This window comes from Astatotilapia calliptera, chromosome 5 (assembly GCF_964374335.1).
Source record: "Astatotilapia calliptera chromosome 5, fAstCal68.1, whole genome shotgun sequence".
NCBI classification, from domain to species: domain Eukaryota; kingdom Metazoa; phylum Chordata; class Actinopteri; order Cichliformes; family Cichlidae; genus Astatotilapia; species Astatotilapia calliptera.
This window is the reverse complement of record NC_137426.1, coordinates 27749489-27756477: the sequence shown is the minus strand read 5'-3', so window position 1 is coordinate 27756477 and position 6989 is coordinate 27749489. Positions and strand designations below refer to the sequence as shown.

Below are 6989 nucleotides of genomic sequence, written 5' to 3'. Positions count from 1 at the left end.
CGTTCTTTCTTCTTAGATTAAGCTTCTGGATTCATCGCCGGTGATACTGACACATAGCCAGTGCTCCTGTGTGGCAGGCGCTGTTATGTGCAATCACACAGTGGCATTGCTCTTCCAAACAGCACACTACTCACAACTCAGAGTGCCGGTTGTCCCCCCTGTGCATAGCTGCACGGAATCTGAACAGCAATGGCACAAGCCACGGACAGTGGTAATTTAAATGAGGTTAAAGTTTTTGAATTAGTCCATGTTTACATATGAACAGCAACACCATCCATAGTAAATGTGTCTTCTGTTAGGGTGTGAGGCCAGGACCCATCAACTCCATGATCTTCACTAAGCCGGTACCAAATAGGATGGCCCAGACTGGAGTACGGTAATTACATTTGTAAAATTTGGTTTCACGTGTTACAAATGTATGTTGCTATTTTTTTCATACATACATGTGTCAGAATAGGTATTAATTTACATATAACATTACACTTTCTGAAGACGGCTAACTCAGTCATGTACATATACATCCCAGTCTCTAACTTATGCACCACTGTTTTACACCTTTTAGTTTTTAGTTTAGTTGTTGTTCAGTATAACAACCTTCTTCCTTACATTATTGTCATTGATGTTTTCTTTAGGAGTGGCTTCTACAGAGGCATGGTGGGTCCGTTACCAGATCCCTGCTTGTTCAGAATAACGGAGGCATATGCAAAATTTAATATTGAGGACAGGCCACTTGTGACCACAATGAACATGAGACCTGACAAGCCCCTTGTGGAAAGTGCCTTTGGGCTGGTGCAGGAGGGCAGTGTTCTGTCATATCAGCAGCCGGTTTTGACAACCCGGTACATCACACTACACCGCGATGTACCACCAACACCGCACTTGCCTCTGGAGGGGTATGACATCTTGCCATCAGATTGTGTTTGTGTGCTCAGAAGAAGAGCTTCTGCATCTGAAAAGCTTGTCTGTAACTCTGGAAATGGCTCACAAAATAGAGGAAGCTACACGTGAGCAAAGCTCTTCGTCTGAGTGGCATCAGCTCCGCAGGCCCAGAGTGACTGCCTCTAGGTTTCGGGAGGTGTGCCACGTCAGAGGCCAGAGCTCGGCCGAGTCACTAGCAGAGCGTATATTGAAGGGAACAAGGCAGACAGCAGACATGAGGAGAGGAACTGAGATGGAGCCTGCAATAGCAGCAGAGTATAGTAGGCTAATGAATGTTAACTACTCACCCTGTGGTCTGGTCATTCACCCCATTGCCCCCTGGCTTGCTGCATCTCCTGATGGTGTTGTTTTTGACCCCAATGAATACCCCCAGTTTGGCTTCGTCGAATTCAAATGTCCCAATGTACAAAACTTTGACTGCAAATATGTGCAGATGGAATGTGGTACCCCTAAACTAAAAAAGAGCCACGCATATTACTGGCAAGTGCAAGGACAACTGCTCATCAGTGGGATGCAGTGGTGTGACTTTGTTGTGTGGGCACAAGAGGACTACCTAGTGCAAAGAATATACATGGATACAGATGTGCACAATGCAATCAGAGAAAAGGCAGACTATTTCTTTTTTTACATATATATGCCAAGATACCTGTGTTTGAAAAAATGAACAGTGAAAACATAGCAAAAAGAAAAACAGATCCTTCAGGCTGGCTGGAACAAAATAACTGATGTTTTATTTTCAATATATTTCATGAATTATTTTGTTGTTACATGTTACCTTTATGTGACATCAATGAACTGTTATTTAAGCAATGGCATCAATTTAATTTTTAAAAACACACATTAAAACGTTGAATTTGTGCAGAACTTATTTACATGGTAAGTATTTAAAACTCCATGCCTAGCATACTGATATACATTTAGACAATAACTGAACTGTAGAAAATGACAAATGGTATTTTTGATGTTCCAAAAGCTCAATGTCACTTATGATTTTAAAACGATTTAGTGATTTACTTTATAATTTTGATAAACAGTTTTGTTGAATCTGAATAGTAATAATAGTAGTATAATTAAACAGTATTATTAACATTAAACATATGCAATGAATTTGAATTATCAATAACTGAAACTCAACTATCGGCACTCAAGTACCAGTTCTGTAATCAAGTATTGTCAGCTGAGAAGGAAGAAATTCAACTGTAGTGGCCTCAGCTGCAGGTCATTTTCCATAAGTTACTGGCACTGGTGTCTTGGGAAAAATCCATCTTGTCTCACTTAACCCATTTTTTAACTAATGCTGTGTTCTGGTAATTTGACAGCATACATGCCACTGCAAACAGTTGGTTGATATTATAAACATGTGACATGGTAATGATGCTATCAAAAAGTTTGTTCTGTTTGATCCTCCTAATGACTCGCTCCACATGTACCCTGAGTCTGGCTATGGCCTGCGTCTCCTTAACCTGGTATGCTGGCATCTGCTTCTGCTTAGATAGAAAAGGTGGGCAGTACACTTTGCATTTACAACAATCAGTGATTAGGAAGCCCTTATCTACCATCACTGCCATGTCTTCAGTCAACTTCTCAGCAATGCCTGATTGTTTGAATAGTTCCTTGTCACTAACCGAACCAGCATACAGATTAGAGATGAATGTCACTGGACCATGTGGAGCTATGCCAACCAGGGCTTTCATCGTACAGTGGGATTTGTACGAAGAGTACATTTCACTTTGGAGAAGTGGTGAGGATGGTGTCTGACACCTCAGCTCTTTACAGTCAAGGATCATCTGGGTGTCTGAGAAATCTTTGAATTCCTCAGGGAGGTAAGCTTGCACTTCTTCACGTGTAAGCCAGATGCACTGAGACCCCAGTGCAGTGGCAAGAAAATTTGTCCATGTTGCAATAATGCGGCTCACTGTGGACTGGTGTATGTTAAATCGGTGTGCCAGGTCCCTCTCCTTCAAACCAACTGACAGGAAAACCAGGAAAAGAAAAAACTCATCAATTGGCTGTAGCAGCTGCCTCTGGAAGGTGAAAACAAAAGGGAAAATGTTACTCCTTAAGCTATGAACTAGTAAAATTATTCTTTTCTTGGCTAAATGTTTTGTAATGGTTAGGCATACCATACTGTACCATGGGGTAAACAATGAGGTGCTGTAGTGCACAGGTGTATGTATGTAAAGGATACTGAGTCTAGCATACATACACCTGTGTATGTATGCTACTGTACATAATGTAATGTTATTGTACATAAATACAATAACATTACACATCTAGTTCTAACTACCAACAAACCCATAACCTACTGTTGATGTGCGTGCACGTGTCAACACTTCTTCGTTCCGATTGGCAGCTGACTTGGCTCTTGAAACCCGGATCATTTTATAGATGCAAGGCTCAATCAAAACCCAGAATGCCATCAAATGATCATAGCTTGGAAATCTATTCACGAGAGAGACATACATTGTGTCAATCATTAATTAACATTACACACTGACATAAAAATAATGTGAACTGTGACAAATATGCTAATGGAATGCTGTATAAAATAGTCTGATTAAGAGTATTTGGTGTTGTATTTTACCTGTAGCATTAGGATATTGTTTAAATACTAAAGCATCTACATAAAACATACAATCAGCAGAGAAAAAGTACATTTCTATTTTGTTTTCATTAAGACTGGAAAAACTTTCGAAATTTAACTGATGGTGACCTTGGTATATTTTAAACAGTTAGCTTGAATAGAACTTAGATGTACCTGGTGTAGAATCGGATGTCAGTGTCGGAGCCAGCAAAACGCTGTAACCCAAATTCTCGCTGGACACGTAACTCCTGTATTTCCTTCCTCAGAGTCTCCACGTCTTCGGACAGGTCTTCTGCAGCTGATGCAGATATGTCCAATGCAGACGGCTCAGGGACTGAGCAGTAGTCATGATCTCTTGTAAGACTGTGCTCTTCTTGATCGTCAGGAGGAACTAGTTCAGGGCGTCGCTCCGTTCTCTCCCAAACACTACGCCGCGGTGGTTCAACTTTATAGCCATTCCACTCAAAAAGTGTTGGTACAGCACCTTTAATAAGCCTCCTTCGACCATCGAGGGTTGTTGGCTCTACGAGTTGATCACTGGCAAAGTGTCTGCAGCAGACCCTGGTGTGAGAGGTAATCGTGAAATGATCCCGGCGTATGTTTAACAGCCATTGTCTTCTCAAGTCGGAATGGGTCGGAAAGGCATGAAAACTTAGTATGCCGTTAAATTTGGCTGAAGCTGAACAAAGTGGGACACAGCAATGCTCGGAGTATTTCTTCTCCTGTTTTTGAAAATGTTCTGTTTTAAATACTTTCCTTTTTATACTCATTCTGAAGCGACATTAGCATAGCTACCAATAGATAAGCAAACGTACCGGAAACGCACAAGCGGTACTATTTGGAAACGGAAATACGTAACATGCCCTAGTGCAAGTAGTCTATTGAAAAGGTAATCCAGCAGCTAATCCAGCAGCTAATCCCGGAGGGAACAGGAAAGAGAAATGGATTTTGAAATGCAGTTTATTAAAGTGCAAATGGAAAAAGGTTTTTGAAATGCAGTTTATTAAATTGCAAATAGAAAAAGGATTTTGAAATGCAGTTTATTAAATTGGAAGTCAAAAATGAATTTACAAATGCAGAATTTATTCTACAATTCATTATTTAAGCACAGAATTCTTTATTTCGATGCGTGGCTCTTGTGGTCCTCCATACCATAAGGATTAAGTACAGCGCTATAAAAATACAGGCAATTTAATCGAATCAGTTATTCCCGTTATTCTGGTACATTTAGGTGTTTTTGGTTAATGTCACATCTGTCTGATTTTATGATGCTATACTGGATAAAAGACGCTGTACAGTTGCTTTAATTTGCCCGTTTTATTTGGCTTTCATTTTACTTTACAACGTTTGCTGAGAGAAATTTTCAATAAACGCAGCAGCTTATTTAGTTTAAATACTAACCTTTACAGGTTATTGTAAAATCGTAACCAGTAGCGGTTTTTACACGGTTGCCCAGGGCGGCATCATGGGCATCGCCAAAAAAGGTGCTCATACTTATGCTGCCCCGACATCCTGCCAGCGCAATTTAGGGATGGCAAACCAATAGAAACCAATTGGTTTTCTATCGCCCATTTAGTAAGGGCGCCCTCCGTTTGCGAGGTGTGCCTGCTGCTTGCGGCACAGGGAGGAGAGGGCGGGGCGGCGGGGGATTCACTGGCTGGCTGGAGCAGCATCTAATAACCAGCTCGCAAAATAAAACAAAATAAAAACAAAACAACAAACACGAAAACACCAAACATTATGATACAGACTCATAATTTGCACCGATGTTTTTTCGAAATTCTACGCGAAAAGTGAGCGCGAGAGCCCTCGTTGCGACTGCTTGCTGAAGTCAAAGTAAACTTTATTGTCGTCTCCGCTACATACAGTCCAGTATATAGAGAGACGAGACGACGAGGCTCCAGTTACAGCAGTGCAAGAAAACAAACAATAAATATAAGAAGAGTAAGAAAATAAATATATACTTTAGGACTCCGGGTAAAGGGATCAATAACAATTTAAAATTTATAATTTACAGTTTGATGATTTAAAGTCTCACACACAACCTGTCGACAGGGCAGGGGGCCGGCTGCTGCCAAATAGAGCATTTCATTCATAACGCTGTAAATCCAAGCCCATTATGTATTCATGATTTGAATCCTGGTTTGTTTGAAATCCCAGAAATAAACCCTAGACAAAGCATATCTGTGAACTAAGGTGTAGGTCTATTAGGTTATCTTGTGGTGATCCTTGGGTTGGGGGATGGGTGTTCATACTGGAGTGCAAAATTAAAACCAATGGAAGATGGACAAGAAAAGTTCAAAGCCATCAGGTGCTCAGTTTAGAAAAAGGAGAAAACAAGAGGAGGAGAAACAAGAAAAAGATACAGGTAAGCGGACGTGTCATTGGATAATGGCAGGTCATCCTGAAACAATCAGAATCAGAATACTGTATTAATCCCTAAGGAAATTATGTGAGTTACAGTTGCTCCAAGACGAAATTGTAAAAATAGTAACAGTAACAGACTAAACTCCAAACAATACATTATGTTACAGATTTTACACATTTAAGAAATAGCACTAATACAGATCACTCAGTTATAAATATCAAGGATTAACAGAGGCGATTATAAATAAATATCAAGAAAATTGACAAGAATATTACAGAGTAGAGCGTGCGTAAAACGGGTGTAACTATTGCAATGTTTACAGTGCATTAGATGGAGGAGTTGTCCAGGGAGATGGCCACAAGCCACAGATTTCCTGTGTTGTTCAGTGGTGCTTTTTGGTAATCTCAGTCTCTCACTGAACGTGCTCCTGTGGCTAGCCAGTAGGTCATGGAGTGGGTGGGGGGTATTATCCATGATTGTCCTTATCTTGGACAACATCTGCCTCTCAGACACCACCCTAACCACCCTCCAGAGGGAGTGGCACCAAACAGGCTAGGACCGCGAAGTTTGAAATTCGCGTTTGTAAAATAGTTTAAGGTGTGGTCAGAGTCCTCAAAAGTTGCGCATAAATCACTATACACAAGCGTTTGTAACACATGCAGCTAAATTTCACTCTGAACTACAACGGGAAAAGGGCGAAACATCTTTATCAAAGGCGCAGTTAAATGCTGCGACAATATTTTACAGTACGGCAACTTTATTGTATATATTCATTTTTTATTCGTTTTCTGCATGAAGATGATATTTTCTTTAAATATTTTTAAAAAAGTGATCGACTAACGCAATTCGTTTTAACGAAAGAAATAATCAGACTTAATTAACGTGATGAGTTTTCGTTACGATTTTCAGTTATTGATACTTCTTGTTTATAAAGTGATGAATTAATGATTAAAAATACAAATATATATATATAAAATATTACAACACTACGTTTTTAAAAAAAAAAACAAAAACGTTTGAATCGAAACTGTGAAACTAAATGGGAAATAATTTTTACGGGAAACTTATTCTGAATAAATAAAGCCGACGTGTTTATCA

At 39.9% G+C, this 6989-nt stretch overlaps 1 long non-coding RNA gene across 1 annotated transcript; it reads left to right on the top strand.

Moving 5' to 3' along the window:
- Positions 1-4: 4 nt before the first annotated feature.
- LOC113022116 (uncharacterized) lies at positions 5-1868 on the top strand. The gene is made up of 3 exons (XR_013909306.1): positions 5-211; positions 300-376; positions 633-1868. It is a non-coding gene; the product is annotated as an uncharacterized LOC113022116 (long non-coding RNA).
- Positions 1869-6989: the final 5121 nt, after the last annotated feature.